General features: G+C 49.8%; 1 long non-coding RNA gene across 2 annotated transcripts; it reads left to right on the top strand.

Annotated features, from left to right (window-relative positions):
* Positions 1 to 9,881: 9,881 nt before the first annotated feature.
* On the top strand, positions 9,882 to 12,479 carry LOC130542298 (uncharacterized). Of its 2 annotated transcripts, XR_008956750.1 has the most exons (3): positions 9,885 to 10,074; positions 10,570 to 12,012; positions 12,100 to 12,479. It is a non-coding gene; the product is annotated as an uncharacterized LOC130542298 (long non-coding RNA). The 2 variants fall into 2 exon arrangements; XR_008956751.1 differs by having other exon boundaries at positions 9,882 to 10,074; positions 10,570 to 12,479.
* The last annotated feature ends 233 nt before the right edge of the window (positions 12,480 to 12,712 follow it).

Raw genomic sequence — 12,712 nt, 5'->3', positions numbered from 1 at the left:
AAATTCTTACCCATTTTATTTTCTTACCTTAAAGATATTGAATATCTGTATTGTTCTAAAAGTCCTTTATATGAACCTCCTTGAAAATGAAACTCGTTTTACAAGAGAATAAGAGCAATTATAAATGACAAAAACTCAGGATGGGCATGGTCAGAATCTGATGAGATGAGAGTTTGCAATATAGCTGGCAAGGAAGTCAGGTTATTTCTGTGACACATACCACTTCAATAGCCAGAATATCGAGCGAGGATGACCTTGTATTCACACACTAACACTTCAGGGCTTGCATAGTATCTCTAGAATAGTCAAATACCTTTACCCAAGTGGAACCTAAGGCTAATCGTTTGTTTAACAGTAACTTAACCTACGGAATTAAAAGGCCTAAAGAGTTAAAGAGACTTCATTCACAATTTAAATCTTGGTAAAGTTTGTTAAAACCTTAAAATTATAGCACATGCCTGAATAGGATTACAGATCATTACAAAACTATTTTTATTTAACCAAGGTGATAATAAGAGCCTTGAAAGGCAAATATATAGGGTTCTATAGTTGTTAGCAAAACTCAGCTCCTTTAATATTGAGACATTGTTTTTTTTTTTAAGATTTTATTTATTTATCTGACAGAGAGAGAGGCAGTCAGTGAGAGAGGGAACACAAGCAGGGGGAGTGGGGGAGGAAGAAGCAGGCTTCCCACTGAGCAGGGAGCCTGATGTGGGGCTCAATCCTAGGACCCTGGGATCACACCCTGAGCCAAAGGCAGATGCTTAATGACTGAGCCACCCAGGCGCCCCAACCTTTGTCTTTTTAAAAAGAGAAAACAGACTTATATATCTTATACTACTGTACCTTAAAAATCTGTTCATTTCAATCTTAGTCTGTCCTGACCACACCTAAAATTCCTTTCCAAAGATTTCCCTTCCCAAAACTTCTATAACTTTCTTTTGCGTTCTTGAAACCTTAGTGTCCAGTGAAAACTAAGTTGTAACCAACTGCCAACTGTTACACCAGAATTCTTTAGAGGCCAAATTTTTGAATCAGTTAAGCACAAAACATGTTTACCAACAGATTTAAATATCCATAGTCTCTTTGCAATAAAAAGTCAAAAGCACAAACCTACATCCGGTGCTCAATGCTTTAGCACTTAATACTATGTGGAAAAGACCTAGATGTCCAATAAACTTAATTCCATTATCCAAGCAAATCTTTAAAGTTTCAGGTTACCAAAGACTTTGAAAGCTATTTTAACAATTACCCATGAAAACTTTGAGACAATCAACCATTATTTTAGTTATCTTTTTACTAACAACTCGCAACAGAGATGACACAAGTTTGTTTGACCTTCAGTAAACCTCGATAGAATAAAAGTTTTACATGTAGTGCTGATAACTTAAAAGACACGTCGATCTTAATTAAACTGACAAACTGAACTTAGTTTAAATACCGAATTATGTTCCACCTGGATCCTCCCCAGGGTCAGTTTTTACCTGAGACGCTGGTGGGGAAATCGGGAGTGGGTAACGTTAGGTCCAGGGGGTGCTCTTCCTGCTCCTTGATGGTGAGGGTAGGAGGAGCCATGGTGCCTGGGATACCGAGGATGGTACAGAAACCAGTTGTGCAGGCCGCACCCCAGGTGTTGCGGAAAGAGGGGGGAGGGGGAGACAGTGAGGCAGAGAAAGGGTTCCGGGTTCTAGAGCTCACCAGCTCCAACAGGAGCAGACGCCATGTTTTCCTGCCAACAAGGGGGAATAGGCAGTCCATATCGGGCCAGAGAAGACAGGGAATTTCCCTGAAACTAAGGGAGTTTTGGCAGCTGCTTGGGAATATTCTTTAAAAAAAATCCCTGTCCTGAGGTAGACTAACCACAGATGGCTCCAGTTACAGCCATTAACCTGGGAGATGAATGAGGGAGACACCTCCATGTCTGTTAGAAGGAACAGTGAGGGCTGCCTGGGTGGCTCAGTCGTTAAGCGTCTGCCTTCAGCTCAGGACGTGATCCCAGGGTTCTGGGATGGAGCCCCACATCAGGCTCCTCTGCTGGGAACCTACTTTTTCCTCTCCCACTCCCCCTGCTTGTGTTCCCTCTCTCTCTGGCTGTCTCTATCTCTCTGTCAAATAAATAAAATCTTAAAAAAAAAAAAGAAGAAGAAGGAACAGTGAGAGAGAAGAGAGTCAAGTTCCGGTTGTGTGGGATGGCCTGTGTTTCCTCCAGCAACCTGGGTTTCCTCAGAGGGGACCTATTTTAGATAATTATCATCCAATATGTCAGGAGAGTTTACTAGCCAAGTGTGTTCTGCAAGATGCTGTTGGGGTCCTGGTGTAGAGCAGCGATGGCCTAGGTACGAGCAACGAAGCTACCCTGGGTCCATGTGCCCTGTTCCTTACAGAAGAGATCTAACTGATACATCCCACTGAGGCCATGCAGTGTTACAGGAGATCAGTACTTTCTTAAATTTTGCAATCTGAATTGTTTCCAATGGGTTAAAAGGCATCACAAGGGAGAATCCTTGGGAACCAAAGGGGAAGCCTACTGAGGCCACGGTTACAGAAAAGTAAAGAAGGTCCATTACCAAATCGCCCCCGACTCCCAGGTGGTGTCCCATGCAGGACATGTCAGAGGTTCCTGTGTGTCAAAAGCGACCAGAGGCGTCCCTCAAACAAGACATCGCTATTGATCACAATCCTGCCTTCCCGTGAAGGCATTCCTGCCATAAAAGGCCCGTAGGAGGGTGTCTCTCCCCTACCCCATCACATCCTCGGCTGCCGATGGGTGCTTGGTGAATGGAATGAAATGCCCAGGCCGTGCCATCATACGTCCTGAAGGATGTGTACTGCCCGGCCGTTTTAACCCATGGAAAACACTAGAAAAGTTTTACAAGGGGAAATTAACGAATTTCTTAATAATAACTACTTAAGCTTAAGTAGTTAGTAGAGGACATTGACAGGAAACAGTAAAGATGGAAATCCATCATGGTCTAAGCGACATTCCAACACAGGTGGTCCTTACAGCCAACTTCCCTAGGAAGTCCCTGGTTGGGTTGTAATTCCATCGGGTACTGGTTTCAGCCGGCTCTGAGTGGAGGTCCCGCGGCCATAAGCACTAGACCCGGGATGTGGAGGGGATCATATTAGATCCATCAGGGGGAAACCTCACATGGGGATCTGAAGATTGGCAGCCGTGCTGGTCACTTAGGTGGCTGTCCCATGCCCAAGACAGACGACTTTGTATAAGGACAGCAGTAAAGAGAGGCCATCAAGTTTCCAGGTCTTATTACCATCCCAGCCAGGGTACTAACTTCCAGCCAAAAGGCAGGCTTTCTCCTCCCCAAAGAGTAGCCACGGGCTGGAGGATTGCAGCCTGACCTATTGACATGAAAGGTTCCAATAAGACCGTACTCCTTGAAGAGCCCCTGCAATGAGAGTAAAGGAAGAGGAGAGAAAGTACTCACCAATTTTGCACCGAAGCTCAGAGTCCGGATGAAAAGACTCAAAGCCCCATGTTCGGGTGCTATCTGATGTGGTTTTGGAAGATAAGTGACGTTCGGTGGGGTGGAGTCCGGAGCCGAAAGAATTCTTGATGGTGCAAAATGGTGGTTTATTAAAGCACAGGGACAGGACCCGTGGGCAGAAAGAGCTGCTGCCCTGGGTTGTGAGGGGTGGCTGGTTATATACTATGGGGTTGGGGGAGGTAAGGAAAAAGGGAGGCTGAGAAAATACTTTTATATGTTAAAGAAGACTCACAGGATAGGGAGGCCTTGCCACTGTCAAGGTAAGGTTGTTTTCCCCTCTCGCAAGGTATTAGCATTATGATGGTTGGGGGCTTCCTGGAAGAATGTCACTCAAGTCCCATCCAAGAGTGGGGGTGGGGTGGGGGGAGGTTGCAGGGTGCGAGCTTGTACCTTGTGTTCAGCCGGTGTTCTGCTCCCTCATCACTGGGGGCCCACGGAAGGAGAAGGGGGTTGGGACTCAGGGGCATTAGAAGGGAGTGGGCTTTAGCCTGGCTTCTGCTGAAAATAGCTGAGGCCCCCTGCTCATCTGCTGGGGCTGGCAGGACGTCAATCTGCGTTTCCAGAGCTTGGAAGCTACAGCCTCACAAAGCCATGGACATGCTTCTCCTACTGGGGTGGGGGACAGTGGCCAGAGGGTCACACCCCACATGGGTCTTGTCTCTTGCTCCCGCTTTTCTCTCCAAGTTATAGCCCCTTGCTTTCGAACAAGTGTCCAGTGTGCCTGTGGCCAAAGGGTCCAGGCAAATGCTGGGCAGAAACAGGGACCTGACATGCAGAGGTGGACCTGTTGGCAAGTGCAGCAGGACTTCTGTGGGACAAGCCCATGGAGGGTTGCTCCTCGGGACGTCATGCTGCACAGCCCACACACGGCCTCACACTGATCCCTCCCCCATTGACCTTCCCAAGGCTCCATCTCCAGCCCCACATCTGAAGGCTGGAGACACCCAGGCTTGGCCTGTCCCAAATGAAGCTGCCCCAAAATTGTGCTCAAATAGCCTCTCTGCAGGGGTCACTTGTCCCCCTACCTCTCCTCCCCTACAGGCAGGACTGCCATCTAGGCACCATCCCTGCTGACTCCTTCTTGAGAGTGTGGCTTGGGGTCTCACGGGGGGGATGGAGAGTCTCCAGTGTTCTGAGGCCCAAAGGTTAAACGTGACTCTCTTGGTTAACCAGTGTCCACGGTCTTAGTGGCTTGGGCTGCCAGAAGCTAACACCATAGACAGGGTGACCTGAATAACGGAAATGGACTCCTAGCCTCCAAAACTGTGAGTAAATAAATTTCTGTTTTTGAAACCACACAATCTGTGGTATTTGCGATGGCAGCCTGGCAAATGAATGCAGTGGGTAACACTCAGCAGCCCACATACACCTGGACTCTGCCACACGCAACACCATTTCCTGCAAACCAGGTTTGCCTTTCAAAGGGGGGAACCCTGACTGACCACCCAGACTCAGGTGAGAAGGGGCTGCTACTAACTGACTCCCACTAAGCCACTCCTCCCTCCGGGAGGCTCACTCACTTCTTACAGGGAGTGCAGGGGTGCATGGTTCTCAGGGCAGTGCAGGCTGACGAGAAGGGCCACCAAGCTCAAGCAGCCTTCTTCAGCTAGGATGAGACCCTGAGGGTGAGCAGAAGACCTGGCTGCAGGAGCCCCTCAGGCTTTGCCCAGTTGCAGCTTAGGACCCTGGGCCAGGAGAGCCCCCCAGTGCTCCTCCCATCTGCTCCCCATGGCACCCCAGATACTAAGCCACTTTCTTGGGGCTTCTGGTTAACTTGGTGTCACAGCCACCCCCAAGACTCCTGCCCTCTTAGGATGAAGCACAGACTGCTTCACACCCATCACACATGGGCAGTCCCGCAACCCGGGGCAGGAGCATGCAAAGACTGAACTCTTCCCCTGGCCACATGAGGACACCTCCACACTGACATTTCTTAGTAAATAAAATTACCTGCCCAGCCACTGCTCTGCTTAGTGTCACACATGCTGACCCCTTAGAGACCTTGCACTCACAAACACATTCTTACACATGGCTGCACATACATGGCATCCCTTCACACATACAGATGACCCTTCCCCTTCACAGACATCCTTGCCCCCAACACTCAGTCCCCATGGACCCTGCCCCACCCACAGGTTATACACACAGTATATAACCCCCCCCCCACGTGCTCATGCCCCATCACCTCACCCCACCCATCCTTGGTTGCCCGTGTAGATTCCCCTTTCATACAGTTTCTTTCCCACACACTTAGAGGGAAGGGAGGGGTTTTTCCAAGTGCATCTCTTCCCTGGGACCCTTTCCAGAGACTCCTGGCCTGGGAGGGTGGACAGAGTGCTCTTTGTAGGCCTGGGTACATTTGGTCATCAGGGTCTGGGGCATTTCTTTCACAGAAAAATGGTCCTAGCCCCTCCCTGCTGTTCCTAGGAAACTTGGGGACCTTGTTTGTCCCGTGTGCTACAAAGGCAGCGACTAATTGGGCAGGCAGCTCAGGAACCTGAGGTCAGCACTTGCCCCCATCCCCCTTACTGACTTCCAGATGTGGCCTCTGAGGCCTTGGTCACAGAGGCTCACCTGGTGTCATCTGAAAAGTCATTTGACACAGAAGAGAGGGCAGTTGAGGTCTGGCCATGGAGACCACAAATCTAGGCTGCAGGAGAACCTGGAAGAGACTTTTACCCCTTCGTTATTACCCAGCTCTCCCCGTCAACAATTCTTTACATTCAAATTTCAATGTTTAGATTACTAGTGTGATTTTAATAAGAGCAGCTATTAAAAGAATAAAGAATGATCCCCCTCCAGTCAGGTTTCCCATCCCAATACCCCAGAACTGTTACTGTAAGGTCATCACTGACCTCTGCATTGGTAAATGCAACAAGCCATAGAGTGGATGCCGCCTTCTTCAGTCACTGGTTTACACTGTGTTTCCAGGATGCCCCGGCGCCGGGTTTTTCCTCCTGTTTCCCTGGTTGTGGCTTCTCAGTGTCTTTTCCTGACTCTTCTTTCTCCTCCGGACCTTTTCTCTGTTCACACGGACTGTCATGGTCTCATCTGGTTACACATGTGCCTCTCCCACTCTCTTTCTCGCGTGGACTTGTATCTGTGCCCAGCTCTCTGCTCATACCTCCACACGGACGTGGGAGCCCACCCACCTTTCCTTCACACTCACCTATGGCTTTTTACTGCAAGCTGCTGCACTCTACTCAGGGCTTTCTGGTCACAGGAATGTGCCTGTCCAAAGTGCCAGAGAATTCATGCCCTGGAAACAGATCTCCCAGCCATCCGTGCTAGGGTGCAAATCAGACGTGCCCTCCAGCTCTCTGAAGTCCCCGAAAGGACTGAGTCCCGTTGCCCACGCTGATAACCTGCCCGCCCACCTCCCTCCTAGTAGCCTCCGTCCAGATGAAGTACTTGCGCCCAAGGACAGCCTAGAACCCGTTCTCAACCCTAGGTTTCTACACCCGATCTGTGTCACACCTCTATGTCGTGGAACTGAATGTTGCGCAGGGCAAACTTTTGGCCTTATCGCTAGCCCTCTCTCTTGTCGCACTCTACACCCCTCTCTCGGAATCTGACCCCCTTTTTGTCCACCGCCACTGCCCTGGGCCACGCTGCTCTCGCCCCATCCGCAGTCTGTTCTTGACTTCGTCGGACCGCAGGTCAGTTCGGGCTGCCCTCTGCGACTCCCTCTTCTCAGTCCTGCCCGCCGCCCCCGCCCCCTCTGCCTGGTGCCTCACCTCTTCCCGCGGGGCGGCCTCGCGGGGCCACCCCACCCCAGGACCGCCCTCCGCCCGCCTTCTCTTTCGCATTTGTCCCCCTGCCTCCGCGCGGTGCAAGCTTGCGGAGGGCGGGGCTCGCCTGTGCTATTTATGACGAACAGCGCCAGGCATACAAGGAACGCGATAAATGTCTGTGGAACGCTTCTTCCGCAACCCGCGGACCGCAACCCGGTGACCAGCTCTGAGACCCCTCTGCAAGCTGGGGGGACCCACCCGAGGAGGTGAATCCGCTTCCTTTGTCCCAGAAGTCGCTCAGACCCGCAGGTCCTAGGACTACAAATCCCAGCATACGTCGCGCCTCCTGAGTTGTGGCGCTGAGCCTCCTGGGAGGTGTAGTCCATGCCGCTCAGTCTTTTTTGCGGCGCTTTGGGGAACTAGGTCGGGCGTCCATTTTTTGGCTGTTTGGCTGTTTGGCCTTTGCCAGCGAGGTACCCACTGGCGAAACAGATTTCGGCCTTCTTCGTCTGGTTGAGGGGGAAGTCTGTGGACTCCCTCCCGGCCAGGGTGGGCCAGGCGCCCTTCGCAGGTGCCTCATTATCTGTGCACCTTCTGGTGTGGGAACATTTACATTCGGAGTCCGTCGCCTGAATGACGGGCTGGCATGTCACCCGCCTCTGCGTGGACACCTCCCCACGGAGGACCGCGCGCACCATTTCATTCATTGGTTCAACAGCATTCGACCGCCAGCGGCTTGCCAGGCTGGATAGGCAGCCCGGGAGTCAGATAACAAACCCTTAGCTGGATATGTCCCAAATGTGGTGTAGTTGTAACTGGAAGACTCTGGTTATTGTATTTAAATGGCCGATAGAGGGGCAAGGGCTGAAGAGGGGGATCCGTGAAGAGACTGTTGAAAAGAAAACCACAGGGCCCAAGCAGTGTCACTTAGACCAAACGGGGGCTGGATACCTAATCTAATTGCAGATTTAACCTCCCCCAGAAATGTGGTCTTAACTCGCCAGGCAGGGATTTTTTCAACCAGCATCCCTGGCTCTGCCACGTGGGCCCTCTCCATCCTCCAAAGAAAGAAGAGGTAATCTGCATGATACCTTTGCTTTTCCCCCAAGGGAAAGTGGTCTGGAACAATCTGTTGCCTTTGCTGGTAAGTTTCTTGGGCCCCCTTCTTCTATAAAAACCTTCCATTTTGTACACCCCCTCTATTTGCTAGATGGAATTAAGCCCTATTCATGAATCATTTAATAAAGCCAATTAGATCTTTACAATTTACTCTGTTGAATTTTTGTTATTTAACAAGACTTCTCTCTGTGTGACCTTGGGCAAGTCATTTAACAGCTCTATGACTCGGTCTCCCCATCTAAACCTGAGTATAATAATAGTATCCACCCAGGCTCCAAGTCAGTAAACTAAGATGTATTACCTAATGTCACGACAGTTTCAAGTCCCCAGGAATGTCACCTCTAACCAGTCAACATCGCCGGTGAGCATGAGGAGATTGTCTGATAGATGCCTTCTGTTCCCCTTAGGAGTGTGACCTTGCCTAAAATAAAGGATTCTTTGCTAATAATTTCCTTTTTCCTTCTCCCTCTCTGCCTTTAAAAACCTTTCCTGTGTTTAACTCAGGGAAACTCTCCTCTGCTTGCTAGATGGGATGCTGCCTGATTCACAAATCATTTAATAAAGCCAGTTAGGTCTTCAAATTTACTCAGCTGAATTTTATTTTTACAGAGTTAATGAAGAAGAATTATTAAGAGTAGTGCCTAGTAGAGAGACAGATCCATGCACAATTTAGTAATTCTCATTATTAAAACCAATGCCACCAGCCAGGTGAGAGGTAGAAGTGGTTTTGGCCAGGTGGTAGTGATAGAGCAGGCAGTTAGTTAGACACGAGCTGGAGGCAAAGGTTGTGATAAGTAGGTGACACAGGAGAAGGCCGAGGGCAGAACACCCTGACTTTGTGACTCCCAACACCCCCGGGGGGTTGACAGACCAAGAGCCACAGGTGCCAAACATGCACTCTTCTCTTCAGCCTCTGCCCCAGGGTCACCTATAGCTTCATTGTAATATATTTACGTTGTGGTTTCTACCTCCTCCATGGCGAAAGATGGCCCTGACAGCTCCAGGTAGAACCCTGTAGGGCCAAAAACACCCCTCCCAGCCGGTAGGAGTCCCTTAGATAATTGGAAACAATCTCAGTCAGAGACCGCTCTGGCTATGACCCATAACCCCTGCAAACATAAAAGGAAAGACACCCCTAACCCCGGTGCAGTTGCCGCCTCTGTGCCCACCCACCCTCCCTTTTTGAGAGTGTACTGTCTTTTTTTTTTTTTTTAAAGGATTTTATTTATTTATTTGAGAGAGGGGGTGGGGGGAGAAGCAGACTCTCTGCTGAGCAGGGGGCCCAAAGGGGGACTTGATCCCAGGACCCTGAGATCATGACCAGAGCCGAAGGCAGATGCTCAGCCGACTGAGTCACGCAGGCCTCCGAGAGTGTACTGTCCTTAATAAACTGCTTTGTGCTTGCTCCCTTCCTTCCGGGTGTCTTTATCTGAGCGTGGATTCTCATGTAAATCTCTGGTGAGGAGATCCTAGAACCGGAACCTCCGTTCACACGACCCAGACTCTCCCACCCGAAACCGTAGCGAGGAGGCGCATGACAAGTAGTCACGCTCTGGAGCCGGTTTTCGGGTGGAGCCCACACACTGTGCTGAGAAGTTGGATGAAGGGCGTGACAGAAAGAGTTTTGGCCTGAACAGCCAGGAAGACGACGGGGTCATTTCCTGAGCGCTGGAAGCCTGGGAAATCCTGGCTGTGAGGAAGCACCAGGAATTGAGGTTTGGATATGTTAAGCTCAGGAAGCCTATTGGACGCGCACTACAAATGTTGAGTGGGCGTTTGGACATGAGACTGGAATGTGGGGAAGTGCAGGCTGTAGGGACAACTCTGGGAGTCACCGGGGTATAAATAGCTTTTGAGGCTGCTAGGCTGAATGAGGTCACGGGGGGTGTGAGGGAGATGGAGGCAGCCTGCAACTGAGCCAAAGGGCGAGTCAGCAGGTAGAAGGCTCTGGCTAGGAAAGCAGCAAGGACGGGAGCCCCACCTTGGTGAGGCTCTAATCTGCCATGTGGGAGATTTGTGGTTTCAGGCAAGTCAGCTAACCTCTCGGAGCCTCAGCTTGCTCGCCCGAGGAGGAAATAGGATTGTGTGACGGTTAAAGGAAATAATGCAGCTGCAGGGCCCTGCCCAAGGCCTGGCTGAACTAGGTGCTTGGAGCAACCGAGAGCCTGGAGTGACAGATGCCTCACTCCTATCTTACCCTTTCCCCATAGATTTCTACCCTGGGACAGACACCCAAGAATTCAAGACACTCAGAGGGAGCAACCTGCAAATTCCAGGCCCCAAACATTCCTCCTCTGGTCAGCTTGCTGTCCAGGTCTTAGGCAGAGCTCAGAGCTGGCGTCCTGGTTCCACTTCCACTGGTCAACAACAGAAGGGACTTGGAGCAAACTGCAAGCCTACAGGGATGGCTTAGAGCCAACGTATGAGCAGGGAAGAAAAAGGCACATTCGCATCTTTAATGATACAATTTTTGTCAATTATAATTCAGTGAAGCTAAAAATAGATTAAAAAAAATAAGACAAAACGATATAATAGAACCCAGAAAAAGAAAGAAAAGGAGAAAGAAAGAAAGAGAAAGAAAGAAAGAAAGAAAGAAGAAAGAGGCACGTTCTGTGGCTCTCTTCCCGTCTTCGTCTGTCCTGGTTGCTCTAAGCAATAGGACAGACCATCAGCTCATGAACAACAGAGCTGACGAGCTCGCAGTCCTTGCGGCTGGAAGCTGGAGGTCAGAGTGCTGGCCCAGTTGGAAGAGGGCCCTCTTCCTGGTTTGCGTCAGGTGCCTCCTCACTGTTGTCCTCACGTGGCGGAAGGGTGAGGGAGCCGGCGCGCTGTCTTTTATAAGAGCACCAATCCCATTCGCGAGGGATGGGTCCACCCTCACGACCCAGTCACCTCCAAAACCCCATCTTCTGCAGTCTCACGCTGGGCACTAGGGTTCCAACATGTGAATTCTGGGGGGACACAAGCATTTTGATCGTGGCACCACCTGACTAGTAAAACAGGACCGAAGTGCTCTGTGGTGGGAACCAAATTCAGGCTTCTGATCTGTGAGTGGCCCCTGAGGGCCAAGCTTTTCCACAAGAGGTGCCCAGGGCTGTGCGTTGTCCAGAGCGTGCTGCCTGGTGACAGGCATCAATTCTGCTCCGAGGTTTCTCTACATAAAACTGTTGTTGAGTTTGCCCTTTTGCTGACGTATTATTTTTGCAGGCAGACAGGTTTCTATAGTTTTGATTCAATTGTCATTGTTTTTAAACTGACTTTACCCTGTCATGAATATATTTCTGGCCATCTCGATTTGATATTTTGTATCCTGGCCTCTCAGTTAGATTTGAGAGACTCTGTAGTTTTCTGTATTATTAAATTTGCTGGCCCCTTCAGATTTCTTGGCAAAGATGCAGGGAATGCCCTGGTCCATGATCACCCAGACCTCTCGGGATGGGTTATTGTGCGATGGCTGCACTTGGCAGTGTTGTGTCGAGTTTTGTACTCACCAGAGGGATCTCTCATCATTACATATGGCTGTCGTCAGGAGAGCGTCGAACTGTGTCTGCTATTTCTCTTTTCTGAAGTGGAGGAGTCTTATGTAAACGAGCTCACTTCTGGGTGTTCAGAACAAGGGAGGCCCAAGCAGGGATAAGGAACAGAAAGCCAAGGTGATTTGAGGGTTCACTATTTTATTCCCTTCTCTCACGGGTTACAGACCTGCCTTACCTCTAAGCGGTTGTTCCTATTTTGTCCAGGACCGTAGTTGCTTCCATGGTTCAAAGAAAGGACGAATTCATGGATGTCTTGCTTCCGTCCGCGTCCCTGCGCTACCTGCCCTCCACACACAGTGCCGTTGGTCAGTTCCTGGCGTACCCTTATTTGGAAGCAAATGTCTACATGTACACTCTTATTCACTCCCCTGTTCTCACGGAAGGTAGCTGTGTGGCCTGCTCTGGACTCCACCTCGGGGACCCCTTCACCTGTCCACACAGGGACATGCCTCTTTCTTGCTGTGGTGCATTGTACTGTAGTGTGTGGGTGTAACTACTTTATTTGACCAGTTTCCTACTGATAGGCATTTGGGTTGTTTCTAATGTTTTGCCTTGACAAATAAATATTGCTTTAAGTGAAAAGCTCATGCATGTGTTATTTTTACTTGTGGAGGCAAATCTTCAGGATAGATTCCGAGTGGTGGGATTGTCAAAGGGCAGATGTGACTTTGCTAGACGGAGCCAGAACCTTCTCTTTGGTAACCCTACTATTTTGCGTTGCCAACATGTGCAGAGTGTCTATTCTCCCACAGCATCACTCATGGATCATTTTGTCAACATTTTGGATTTTTGTCAGTTTCGTAACTGAGAAATAAGT

The sequence above is a fragment of the Ursus arctos genome, unplaced genomic scaffold (genome assembly GCF_023065955.2).
Source record: "Ursus arctos isolate Adak ecotype North America unplaced genomic scaffold, UrsArc2.0 scaffold_32, whole genome shotgun sequence".
NCBI classification, from domain to species: domain Eukaryota; kingdom Metazoa; phylum Chordata; class Mammalia; order Carnivora; family Ursidae; genus Ursus; species Ursus arctos.
This window is presented reverse-complemented; position numbering and strand designations above follow the sequence as displayed.